The sequence below is a fragment of the Furipterus horrens genome, unplaced genomic scaffold, assembly GCF_987537825.1.
Source record: "Furipterus horrens unplaced genomic scaffold, mFurHor1.1.pri manual_scaffold_5, whole genome shotgun sequence".
NCBI classification, from domain to species: Eukaryota; Metazoa; Chordata; class Mammalia; order Chiroptera; family Furipteridae; genus Furipterus; species Furipterus horrens.
This window is the reverse complement of record NW_028327175.1, coordinates 170,987,332-171,001,448: the sequence shown is the minus strand read 5'-3', so window position 1 is coordinate 171,001,448 and position 14,117 is coordinate 170,987,332. Positions and strand designations below refer to the sequence as shown.

The window sequence follows — 14,117 nt, the reverse complement described above, 5'->3', positions numbered from 1 at the left end:
GAGAAGGTAGGGCTAACCCACAAAGTATTTGCACCAACAAATGGCCATCTGTATGTTACAACTTGGGAAAAGGTGGCACCAAGAAGAAAGTTTTCATTGATGAAGGCTCTTCTTAGAACTTTCCCCACTTAGGGAAAGCTTCTGGGGAGCAGTCGATCTCTGCAGACCAGAGCACCAGCAGTATAAGAATTGTTCTTTGGAGTAATGGACTGTTTTATGAATAAGCTCCTCAAAGGGCAAGTGCTACATAAATTAAATCAATGTTTATAAATACTGTGCCCTTTACATAAACAGAAGGTATCAACAATCTGGAACAAAGAAAATAACTCACATAATTCACATTTTTCAAACTGTATCATAATTCGCAGAGCTTCCTCACAACGATGTCATTCATCTTTCTCATTAAGCCTGGAAGAAGGAGAGACAGGGCTTTAAAGTTGCTTGGCAGGGGGTTGGGTGGGAGGAAATCCAGTTACACACATGAAGAGGGTTGAGTCACACACACTGTCCTCCACCAGACTGTGTGGAGTCTGGACTGGACCTTGCCCAGTGACAATGCCAGGAATTGGGTTGCTAGTCCCCTGGATCTTCTGCCTCACTGCTTCCGGAGTCCAGTGCAGCCCCTCTATTTCCCCCCTGCACTCTTTCGCCGCAGACCTGCCGTGTCCCCTGCTTCCCATCATGGATCCAGACAGTAGTAAGTAGTGGCAGCTGTGGCAACTCTGCACCCAGCTGCTGGGACCAGTTGGGCACAGAAGCTCCCAGGCTGGGCCCAAGCAGCAGCCCACAGACCCTTGAGGGGCCCAGCATGAACACCTCAGCACAGCTTTCAGCTAGCAACTCAAAGTCAGCGCCAAACCCATCATCGCCAACACCCACGTGGCCGAGTCCCTACATTTCTGCTTCCTTGGGCTGGCCCAGCCACCCCATCCCCAGACGGTGCCTCTACCAACAACCAGGGTGCCTGCAGCAGCAAGTGAGGCCCTTTGGCCCCTGTGGGAGATTCTCTAGAGGAATCGTCTTGCCTGAAGGTGCAGCTGCTAGCATGAAGTTTTCAGAACCTGTTGTAGAAAATGGAGAGACAAATTCCCCAGAAGAATCATAGTCGCACAGAGAGGAAATAAGTGAAGCAGAGCAGGGGATGGTTCCCCGGGAGATAGAAGGTCTCCAGAAGAAAATGCCCAAGAAATGATGGAGGAGGAAGAGGAACCACCAAGACCTACATCTGTGTTTGCACCACCAGATGATACTGAAAAAGAACACATAAATGTGATATTCATTGGGAATGCAGATGCTGGCAAGTCAACCACAGCAGGACAAATAATGCATCTGATTGTAATGGTTGACAAAAGAACATGAGAAATATGGAAGAGAAGCTAAAGAGGAAAACAGAGAAACCTGGTACTTGTCTTGGGGCTTACACACAAATCAGGAAAATCTAGGTAAGGATAAAACAGTAGAAGTGGGTGAAGACTATTTTGAAACAGAGAAGCAGCATTTCATAATTCTGGATTCCCCTGGCCCACAAGAGTTTTGTCTCAAATATGATGGTGGTGCTTCTCAAGCTGACTTGGCTGTACTGGTTATCTCTGCCAGGAAGGGGGAGTGTGAAGCTGGATTTGAAAAAGGAGGACAGATAAGAGAACATGCAATGTTGGCAACTATAGCAGGTATAAAACAATTGTGCTTATTTAATGAGATGGATGATCCAACTGTGAATTGGAGCAATGAGAGATATGAATATGAAAAAAGTTGGCTTCAATCCCAAAACACACATTCATTTTCTGTCTTGCTCAGGACCAACTGGAGCAAATCTTAAAGCGCAGTCAGACTTCTGTCCTTCGTACATTGGAGTAAATTACCATTTAATCCTTATCTGGATAATTTTTCAGACTTCAATAGATCAATTGATGGACCAACCAGGCTAACAACTGTGGATTGATACAGGATATGGGCACTGTGGTCCTGGGAAAGCAGGAACCGGGGCCTACATATTTGTAAAGGCCAGTAGCTTGTGATGACTCCTTGGACTCCTTTTTGATGATGTTGAAATTGATTCCGTAGCCCCGGGTGAAAACATCCAAAGAAGACTAAAAGGAATTGAAGAAGGAAAAATTCTTCCAGGATCCTTTGTGATCCTAATAATATTTGTCATTCTGGAAGTGTATCTGATGCCCAGATAATGATTATAGACCACAAATCTATCATTGACCCAGGTTATAAAGTGGCGCTCCATAGTCATACCAGTACTGAGGAAGTCAAAATAACAGCCTTAATTTGCTTGGTAGACAAAAAATCAAGAAAAATAAGACTTGACCCTGTTTTATAAAACAAGATCAACTATGCATTGCTTGCTCAAGGACAGTAGGAAACATCTGCTTTGAGGCCTTTAAAGACTTTTCTCAGATGGATCAATTTACCTTAAGAGATGAGGGTAACACCACTGCAAATGGGAAAGTTCTGGAACTCATGCCAGAGAAAGACTAAGTGCTGTCTTGATGACCCTACAAAATATTGTGAGGAAACAGACTACAAAAGCCTACTTCACACTGCCCTCTCTTATTTTCTTCCCATTGACCAACTTCTCCCCACATTTTCCAAAGACAAAACTCACAGCAAAATCCAAATTACATCAGCTTTCTCATACTGAGAGCTCTGCTATGCTACTGTTGAATTTCTCCCAAGATTTTTTTTCTTCCCCTCTCAAATGGCTTCTTTGGACAGAATAGGCGATAGCTTTGTAAGTGATGTAGCCATAATTGCCTAAGATAATTAAAACATACAATTTTTTTTCATTTATCCCATAGGCACGCATAGTATTTTTCCCCCAAGGCAGATCATTCTGAGTACATGAGTATGCATGCACATGTTACAAAAACAACTGCCATTTTAGTAAAATATTCAATTTGAAAAAATAAAATTGCACGGCATAGCAGTTATGAGCATACATTTTTGAATTAGACTCCTGGGTTTAAATATTCCCTCTCTCCCATACCTCCCCTACTTGTGACCTTGGCCAATGTCTTAATTGCCTCCAGACTCAGTGTCCTCACCTATAAAATTGAGTAAATTCATTTCTTCTCATACTATCACTTGATGGTTAAATACATATAATAATGTATGGGAAATCCCCTCACCATATGCCTGATAAGACTCTTAGGAAATGATCTCACAGTTAATGATTCACAGAGGCCCTGTGGTGTTGGCAGAGCCACCCTACATCTCAGACCTCGTAAGTCTGGACCCTTGCTGTCTTAACTGCTCCATGACCGAGAAAGAATAAGCAAGTGTAGCTCCTCCTTCTTTTGTTGATTAATGAAAAAGTTCAGGAACAGTGCAGCTCACATCAGTGGTGGTGCGACTGTGTCAAAAATGGAGTCTTCCTGTGCTTCTAATGTTTTGTGTCTCAGGACGTCCCTATTAAATGAGTTGTCATTAGTCCTCCAGTACACAGAGGTTCAAAATAGGCCTAGATGAGGCTGAAAAGTCTGACCCAGTGCTTTGATCACACCCCTAGATCAATGCACATTATTGTCCCCTAGAAAGATGGAGTTCCCCTTTCCAAATTCCCTTGATAAGATTCTATAAGGAGTATGCATTTTTTTGTGAACTACTCTACACTGTCCAACCTAAAGCATGCTTCTCTCGGTGTAACAAGAAGCACCTACCATTTATGTAAGGGACAATCACACCTGCCAAAGCCTGAGTGAAGAGGGTCTTTGGTGGAAGATGCTTCAAATGAGGAAATGTCAGAATAGGATCCTAAATCTCTCTGCATGCAAAGCTTTCCAGAGCACCGGGCCTCTATTCATATACCAAATACATGTGTTTGCTAAAATGCTTGACTTCCTGAAGTCCCAAAACACCCTAAGACCCCTGCCTCTGATTTAATGGGGAAATAAAAAGAAGACAGAACCTAGTCTTCTATCTCAGTGGCAAGATACAAGGCAAGTGCACCTTGGGTGATCAAAAAATGCCAGCTTGTACAGGCTTGTCATTCTGAGTTTTCTTACATTTTTAGAAGCAATACATTTCACTTTACACATCATAAATTTCCATATTACTTTTCCTCATATGACTCAATAGATGCTAACATTTTATTACTCCCTTATGCTTAAGTATCATTGGTGAAAAAAGGCAAAATAGTAATATGATTTTTAAAGGAAATGCATATTTGATACATCTGAGAGTGGTAGCATATCTTAACAAAACTGCAGTTAAATTTTTTTCTTTTTAACTTTATTTCTATTTTTGCCTTTATTTTATTCTTTTCCATTACCATTTGTCCCCCTTACACCCCTTATTCCACCTCCACCCTCTTACCCCCCACAATCACCACACTGTTGTCTGTGTCTATGAGTTCTTTAAATTTTAAAATCAACTTCATACCTGAAACAGGAGAAGGAAAATGCAGGCTACAGCATTTTACTTTGTGGGGCTGGCAAAACAGAGCTTTCTTTCTACATAGGCCCTGTTTTTTTAGAACACAAGTTCTAAGCAAGCACATGCCTTGCACTGAAAACTGGTTGAAAGACTGTATTAAAAAACCCTGAACTTGTCAAAATCCCCCCAGTCAATATTGCCTTGGATTATTCTTGATGATGTTAGTGTGTCCAATGAAATTATTTTTTAAATCACTAATGCTTTTTGTGTTTTATTTAAATATTGTTTTCCATGGCTGCAGACAGAAAAATGGAAATCAAAATAAAGGGACAACCAGACATGGAGCCAGAGCAAAGATGATGGGAATACTGGGTTGCAGGTCTGTGGATGAAGCAAATGCACAAGCACCCATCACCTTGGGTGGCTTTGTACCAACTACCATGGCCCTCCCCCTAGTAAGGTTCAGTCTTTCTCACTAACCAGGGAAAAAATACAAAGTAATACAAAAATTATCTTCCAAATAGGGGTATTCAATAGATATTTGTTTCCCTGAATGAATTTTATATTTTTGTATTGGTATGCTTCTCTAAAATTCATAGAAAATAACTTCTCATTGAATACCCTTTTTAGAACAATTTTGTTTACATCTATCCTCTTTTTGGAGCGCTTTGCCTGTCCAGTGTTTCACCTTTGTCTGTCTAACTCATACTTGTCTTCTAAATCAAGTTCTGTCTTTTCCAGATCTTCCAAACTATATATTAGCACCATTCCCTTTCCCTTCTGGTCTCCTGAGTGTTCTGACAGCACGTTACATCTATGCTTCACACAGCCATTGGATTGTAAGGAAATAACCACAGTGTAATTTTCTGTGTAATGCCCATCTCTCTTGAGGGCAGGGACACTATTAGTCACATTCATCCTAGAATCCCCTAGAACCAGCATGGTGTTTGGCCAATAGTGAACAATCAGTAAATATGTGTTGAATAAAATAAAGAATTACAGAATAAATTAATAATGAGTAAATAATGGAGCACGCATAATTGAGAGTAAGGATAGAGTCAGTTAAATATTTATTTTACAATTCATTGGGAAAATATTTAGAATTCAACAGTTTTTAAGGTTCGAATTGTTACTATCAATTGTCAGTATCAGTTGTCATTCAAGATGACAAGAGGTGCAAAAGGGCTAGCATTGTTTTGTGAATGGGTCCATGAGGTTACTATTTCTATTATTTATTACATGAAAAATTTTTTACCAGAGCATACCAGTACAAAAATTTTAAAGGGCAAGGATTAAAAATACAAAACAAAATATTTATTCACTGACTGTCCACATAGAAAATCCAAGAAAATCAATAAATAAATCATTATAATAATAAGCCTGTTCAGCAAGTTTGCTGAATAAAAGTCAATGTCTAAAAAGTAATTATATGCTTTTATACCACCAACAAATCATTAGGAAATCTTATTTTAAAGAGTTACATTTATAATAGCACAAATAATAACACTAAATCTAATAAAAATGTAATACTTTATGCTAAAAATATAATTTTATTAAATGTCATAAAAGGAAACAAATGAGAAATGCATCATGTTCATATACCTAAAATCCCTAAAGATAACACATTAATTTATAAAATCAAAGCAACTACAATCAAAATCCTATCAGTGTTTCCATAAAATGTAGCAACTTCATGCTAAAATATATATGGATGAGTTATAGGTCAATATCTGTCAAAGTAAAAGATGAGTTAACTTAGCTTAACTGATACCAGGTATTACCATAAAGCTATATATTTAGTTAGCCCTGGCTGGTTTGGCTCAGTGGATTGAGCGTCGGCCTGCGAGCTAAGTGTCGCTGGTTCGATCTTCCAGTCAGGGCACATCAGAGAAGGAAAACTCTGATTCCAAAAAAAAAAAAAAAACTCCGCTGCCTTGCGGCATACCTCTTCAGGGGAAAGGCTAAGGGAGTAAACCCCGACAGAAAATCCGGAGCCAGAGTCCCTAAGGCGGTTTGACGTTGTAGTCAACACCGGCAACTCCTGCGGCGCACCTGAAACCAAGCTGTATTGACTCCGTCTTTCCCTTGGACCCTTCAGCTGCGAAGAGAGAGGGGGTCTGCTGCATGGGCAACAGCAGACCCTCCATATCACCCTGCCCAGGCTCTGTAGCTTCAGCTTCACTGGAGAGGACACTCCAGCGTCATCGCAAGATGTCGATTCAACACGGGAGGAGACAGATACCGTGTCACTCCCGAGTCGGACTGCACAACCATTCTCGGCGGTGCAGATAGACTCTTAAGAAGCTACACCATCGTCTCTCGAGACGGATGGCTGCCGACGACATTTTTAGTTGAAAGGATAGGCAAATAAAGAAAATAACAGAATAAATATCTTTAAAATGAATTCATGTACCTTATGTGAACTTCAAATATAACAGGCTACAAATTTGTGAGCAAAAGATAGACTATTCATTGAACATTGCAAGAATAACTGGCTATATATATGGAGAAAAGAAAAACAATTGGATCTCTACTGCACTCCAAAAAATAAAGTAACAAAAAGAAACAATAAAAATTCTGTTGGATTAACAACTTAAATCAGATAAACACATATCTAAATCTGGGAATATAATATAGAGAATATGTTGATGATATGAAGATAGAGACACAACAAAGGAAAAACAAAAAAGAAAAAATAAACATATAAGAACATTAATATTGAAAAGTTTTACAAGATAAAACTTGTCTTAAGAAAAGTGGGAATAAAAACGTACTGCTGTCCAGTGTTTCACCTTTGTCTGTCAAAGAAATGAATATTATACAATGTGCAAAAGGAACATGGACAAATTGATTTGTAAGAAAAAAAGACAAACCAAAAAATGGGTAAATTATATGAACAGTCAATTGAAATAAGGAGAAATTCAAGTGACATTAAAGCTGTAATAGTGGTCAATCAGTAATAATCTTACAATAATCAGCTATCAAAAAATGCTTAATAGATTGTGAAAAATCAATATATCTGACTATAGGTTGTGGGGAAACTGGATGGTATGCATAAAAGGAGGATAAACTGAGATCTATTTAGCATTACAAACAGCTGAACACAGACACAACTTGCAACTCAACAATTTGATATTTAGGTTTGTACCCTGGAAAAACTCTTGTACATTTTCATAAAGTGACATTCATAAAAATACTCATAACACTGAAGCATGATTCACACACACACACACACACACACATTCCTTTTTATTCACTAACAAGTTATTTTGAAGTCATGTCTTATTCCCCAGTGTAATGGACTCTTAGTAAATGCAGAAAGATGGAAAGCAACTTTCCTGACTTTACTGAGATCACTCATTTAATGTGTTTGTATCAGGTAACCAAAGTAACAACAGATTATTACTTTATTGAGATATTCCCAAGTGCTTGTTTTCATAAATGTCATAGCTCATTAATACGATTTTAAAAATCAGCTATCTCTGTTCCCCTGCACTGATAAAGTTTTATAATGTCTCATTAAGAAGCTAAAACTTTCAGAAGTTCATTGGACTGTATAATTTCATGGGCTACATAAAGTGATAATTTTTAAATGTTAATATACATCATCTTTGGACTTTCTGAAGTTTTTAAGTGTTTAATTTTATTTTATAAAATGTCAAAATCTATACTTGCAAAGAAATGCAACTTTTGGTCATAATAAATGGACCAACAAATAGTCACATCTTCCACTGTAGGCACAGCATGCTCAAAAGGCCTGTTATATAGGCTTTGTAATGGCAAAAACACTGGTACTATAATTTTTAAAATTTATTTTACATTTACTAGCTATTTTGATCCCTGACCTTGGGTAAGCCATTTATTTCTACATCTCAGTTTTATCATCTATAACAGGCATTTGTGATCCAAATCCTCAATACCTCAGAGTGTAGAAACAGTCAAAAGACACTATATGATATACTAGGCATGATATTAGCCTACTATAGCTGCCATAACAAAATACCACAGACTGAGATGCTCACACAACAAAAATGTATCTTCTCACAATTCTGGAGACTAGAAATCCAAGAGCAAGTTGTTGGCAGGATTGATTTCTTCAGAGGACTCTCTCCTTGCCTTGCAGATGATTGTGTTCTCTCCATATCTTCACGTGGTCCTCTCTCTGTATGTGTCTTGTCCAAACTTTCTCATCTTTTAAATCCATAAGTCATACTGGATAAGGGTCCATACAAGTTACCTAATTTTAACTTTATTACCTCTTAAGAAACTTCATCTCCAAATTCAGTCACATTCTGAAGTACTAGGGGTTATGGCACCTCAATATAAGAATTTGGGGGGAAAGAATTAAGTCCATAACACAGTGCCTATGATAAATCATTACTGTTGACAACAAGATAGTTCTTTACACCCTATGATACATAGTTGCAAAGTTATGGGACTTGTTTATTTATGCTCAGGGTTAGTGATGTCTACTGGTAGAAGCCATATGGTAAGTGGATGAGAAAAGGTTAAAAAAATTGAGTGAAGAGTTCCCCATTCCTGCTCAAGAACTTTACTCCTTTGGTTTTCCCTTTTTTCTGTAGCATCAATTCTTGCTCTACTAGATTATCCCTGTTACCATGCAAATATTTCCAGGTGTGGCAGCTTCCAAACTTTTTACACTGTCATCCACACTAGGAAAAATATTTTATATTATAATCCAATATATATGTGTGTAAATATGTAACTATTTATAAATATTTCACAATATAGTCTATAAAATTCTTACCTTCACCCTACGAGATGTGTACTCTATGTTGTATTTTAGTCTAGCTAATTTTTTAAATAATGATTGGAACTCAAAGTTATTTTAAGACCACTGATGGTTCACAAACTTCAGTTTATAAATGCAGCTCTAGTGTATCATTTTTTAAAGCAAAACAACTTCCTTCACTCCATACGCCCTCCACCAACCAACCCACTTCTCTGCCGCCCCTCTCAGCCAAACTTCTTTCTAAAAGAGATGTCAACAAACACTCCCTGTGCTTTTTCACTTTCCAGTAAGCAATTCAGGTCACTCCAACCTGGCTTCTGCCCTAACTACTCCACTAAATTTTCTGCAATGGTCACCAACAACTCCCATATTGCCAAATTCAATGAATATGGTCTAATCATCTTTCTCAATCTCACAATAGCCTTCCATATAATTGGCCCCACTGTCGTTCTTGAAATACACTCATCTCTTTCTTGGTTTTGAAACAGCATAGTCTCCTGATTTCCCTCAACCTCACCATGCAGGTCTGAGTTACATTTTCCTGACTTGCTCTCCTCTACTTTACCATACCTGAGGATCATCCGTGCCTAAACCTGGAACCCATCTTCTTTCTAATCTATACAGTGTACTCTTAGATACTATTAAAACTAGGTTAAATATCACTTATTATCTATAGAGTCTCCAGTGTTTATCTCATCCAGAATTCTTTAGAATCAAGGCTCATATACTCAGTTGCTTATTTGACATATCTATGTATATATCTTATATCAGACTCAAACATTTTTCCAAACTCATGATTTTACCCACAAACCTACTCATCTTCCAGTGTTTCTAACTAAATACAAGAACACCTACCAAGATATTCTTGCCAGAAATCAAGAAGTCTTTGTCTTTCCCTCTCTCCTCTGCACATGCAATTCACCAGCATGACCTGTTTCTTTTCTCTTCAAATTACATCTCAAATTTCTTTCTGGGAATATTATGATTCCTTTGTAACTAAGGATGATCTCACCACCCCCACCACACACTCATTATTTTCCACAAAGAAACCAAAATCATCTTTTGAAATGTAATTAGATAACACTAGTGCTTTACTTCTCTCCCAAGCATACATTTACAAAGCCGGACATTACTAAGCACTCAATATTTTTCTTTAAAGAATGAACAAATAATGCATTTACTGTGCAGTTTTGGGGAGAAACAAAGGAAAGTAAAAGTACTCTGGAACTGTTTTTTTGGACATGTAGCTAGTTGAAAGGAGTGGAGAAGGAGCTAAGAATTTTATGAACGAGCCATTCCTAAAACATTTCAGTGTGGATCAGTGAAGCCAACATCATATATCTTTTCAAATAATTTAGAGTATAAAAGCATTAGAATTGTGAGGTTTGTGTGTACAAGGGACCCCCTGACTATTTAGTAGAAATATTAGGATCAAAGTTGGCATGCATGTCCATCTCCATGTTTCTGGAGACAGAATGGTAAACTTTGGAAGATTTTTACCAACAGTAGTATAATAGTATGGGTTACCGCTTACTTATTAATACCACTCAAAATATTGGCATTTCAAAATTATGATTACTAATTTAAAAAAGATACATGGGTTCATAAATATTAAGAAACATATCCAAGAAGTTATTTCAATCCACTTAACCCCTGTCCTCTACTGCCTATCCCTGATGGTGGAGAACTTTGATAATCAACTACCAGAATATCCAAAATGGTCCCACACCTAATATGTAGGATGAAATTAAGTCTTTTCTCCAAAATGTACAAAACAGGATTTAAAATGGCATAGTCAGTAAGGTTCCCTAGAGATCTTGGAGTAAATATTGTTCTAATTGAATTGATAAAGATATTGGATTATTATGCTGTACATATAAAACTAATGCCATCTTCAATTATACATCTATAAAAAAAGGAAACAAGGGGAGAAGATAGAGGTCAGAGTTCTTTATTGTTGAATATAGTATAGAATGAAGCCTTCATACTAGTCATCATGTTGCTTAGGGACACCTATAAGGAAAGCAAGGTAATGATGGTTACCAAATTTAAGATGTCATTGGCTTCTCTGGGGGTTAAAGTTCACTTAGTTGGAATCTACTGGAGTTAGAATATGGCCCAGGTTTTCTGACATTAAGAATAAGGTTCTTTTCACTGTTGTTTTGTACTGGATGGCCTGGATAGCATTTCATCAGTGTGAAAATTTGTCAGTGTGAAGAAGTAGGAAAACACCCGAGACTTGTGTTTGAATTCATCTCTTAATATTTTATAAACAAAAGTTCCTTATTCTCTAAATTCCTAGCTTCTAATTTATAAAATGAAGATACTAAAACTATATGAAGCATAATTATGGAGAAAGTGGCTAGCACATGCTCAGAACATCAAAGGCCTCCATTCTCACTGGTTTTACTGAGATTATAATCAAGGCCTTTTGGTCTGGATTTCACGTGAGAGAGAAAAGAATATAATATGAGTCCAGTTTGCTCCTAATTAAAGGTAGGATATCATGGTAGTCACTTATACAAATTGACATACTATTTGTATCATATAGAAAGTAACAACAGATACAGCAATATTCATCAGTGGTATTCAACCCCAGATATTTCTAAATACCTTCTTTATTTTAAGGATTTCCACAGAATCTAATAGTGACCTTTCCTCTCTCTCAACCTGGGAGAAATGTAAAGGGTTTGAGTAGTAATAGTAGAGTGTTACATGACTACGCTGGGCCATTTTAGTATGTGACATTTTATGGAGGAACTACTGGCATCAAAATGTGCAAACCAGACTTACGGCCAAGATAGAGGCCTAGATAGACACTCTGCATCTCCCTTGACAACTAAGAAGGAATACAGCTACCTTAAAACTAGAGACAACCAGAAGTTCCAGAAAATCGAGGTGCATGAAAGTCCAACAAACAAAAATATAAAGAAGGAATATTCCGCCAGACATGTAAGAGAGGTGGAGCCAGGGAGGAGAGGAAGCAGTGTGGTGGCTGTGGCAGCAGCAGGCTGGCAGAAAGTACAGTCACACACTTCAAAAATTAGTGAGGGACACCTGGGGAGCACTCCCAGGACCAGACCAGACCACACACCTCACAGTTCCAGTTCCAGGGAAAATAAAGCCTCATTGCTTCTGACTGTGAAAACCAGTGGGGGTTGGGGTGGAGGCAGATACTGCCAGTCTCTCAACAGAGTTCTCTTATTTAAAGGGCCTACATAGTCCTAGAATGTCTGCAGACCCACCCACTCTGGAAACGACAGCCAAGGCAACAGTTAGAGGGGCACCAGTCCCATACTAGAAGTGGGATAAGTGCCTGGAAAAAGGGACAAGTGCTGAGCAAGTGGCATTGTTCCCTCTCAGACCTCTCCCCCACATAAAGTGCCACACCATGGTGAAATGGGTCACTCCGTACTGATGAATCCTTAAGGATCTGCCCTTTGCATCATAACAGGTGAGACAGCTCTACCTAAGATAGAGACAAACAAACAAGGGAGCCTGTCAAGATGAGAAGACAGAGAAGTATGGCCCAAAAGAGGGAACAGATCAAGGTTCCAATGATAGAACTAAGCTATGAGGAGAGAGCCAACCTAACAGATGTAGAGTCTAAAACTGATTGTTAAAGTTGCTCACGGGCTTGACAGATATGCTTAAGAATGACAAATGCAGAAAGGAAGAAGTGAAGGCTATGCTAAATGAAACAAAGGAAAATCCACACAAAACCAATGGTGAAGGGAAAGAGACTAGGGTTCAAATCAATGATTTGGAACATAAGGAAGAAAAAAACAGTCAACCAGTACAGAATGAGAAAACAAGAATTGAAAAAGATGAAGAGAGGCTTAGGAACCTCTGGAATAACTTTAAACGTGCCAACATCCAAATTATAGGGGTTCCAGAAGGAGACGAGGAAGAGCAAGAAAATGAAAGCTATGTGAAAAAATAATGAAGGAAAACTTTCCAAATTTGGCAAAAGAAATAGACATACAAGTCCGGGATGCACAGAGAGTCCCAAACAAGCTAGACCCAAAGAGGACCACATCAAGACACATTATAATTAATATGCCAAAGGTTCAAGGTAAAGAGAGACTCTTAAAAGTAGCAAGAGAAAAGCAGAGAGTTACCTACAAAGGAAGGCCTATAAGACTATCAGCTGATTTCTCAAAAGAAACTTGTGGGCAAGAAGGGACTGGCAAGAAGAATTCAAAGTGAGGAAAAGCAAGAACCTACAACCAAGATTACTCTATCTGGTAAAGCTATCATTTAGAATGGAAGGGCAGCAAAGGTGCTTCCCAGACAAGGTAAAGCTAAAGGAGTTCATCATCACAAAGCCATTATTATATGACATGTTAAAGGGATTTATTTAAGAAAAAGAAGATCAAAACTATGAACATTAAAATGACAACAAATACAACTATCAACAACTGAATCTAAAAATAAAAACAAAATCCAACTAAGAAAACCAGAATAGGAATAGAATCACAGGAATAGAGATCATTTGGAGGGTCATCAGCTGGGAAGGGGAAGCGGGAGAAATGGGGAAATGGTACAGGGATTAAGAAGCATAATTGGTTGGTACAAAATAGATAGGGGAAATTAAGAATAATATAGTAAAGGGTGAAGCCAAAGAACTTATATGCACGACCCATAGACATGAACTAAGAGGGGTGGAACTGCTGTAGGGAAGAGGGCTACTGGGCAAAGGGGAGCAAAGAGAAAATAAATTGGGTCAACTGTAACAACATAATCAATAAAATATACTTTAAAATAAAAAGGTGGAAAAATGTACAAACCAAAGGCAGCAAAGATGTAAATAGCTGAAGAGTGTGGACCCTCAAGTTTATAAGAAAGGTTGCTGATTCCTTAGCTCCAATGCTAGTCACAGGCAACTGAGTGGCTCAGGTTTGAACTTCAGGTTTAAATTCCCCCAAATGACTCTTAAGGGTCTAGGGTGATGAAGAGCCATACAGGGGGCATGGGATAT

The 14,117-nt window shown here is 38.3% G+C and overlaps 1 pseudogene; it reads left to right on the top strand.

Annotated features, from left to right (window-relative positions):
- The first annotated feature begins 778 nt into the window (after positions 1 to 778).
- LOC150010376 (eukaryotic peptide chain release factor GTP-binding subunit ERF3A pseudogene) lies at positions 779 to 2,487 on the top strand (annotated as a pseudogene).
- Positions 2,488 to 14,117: the final 11,630 nt, after the last annotated feature.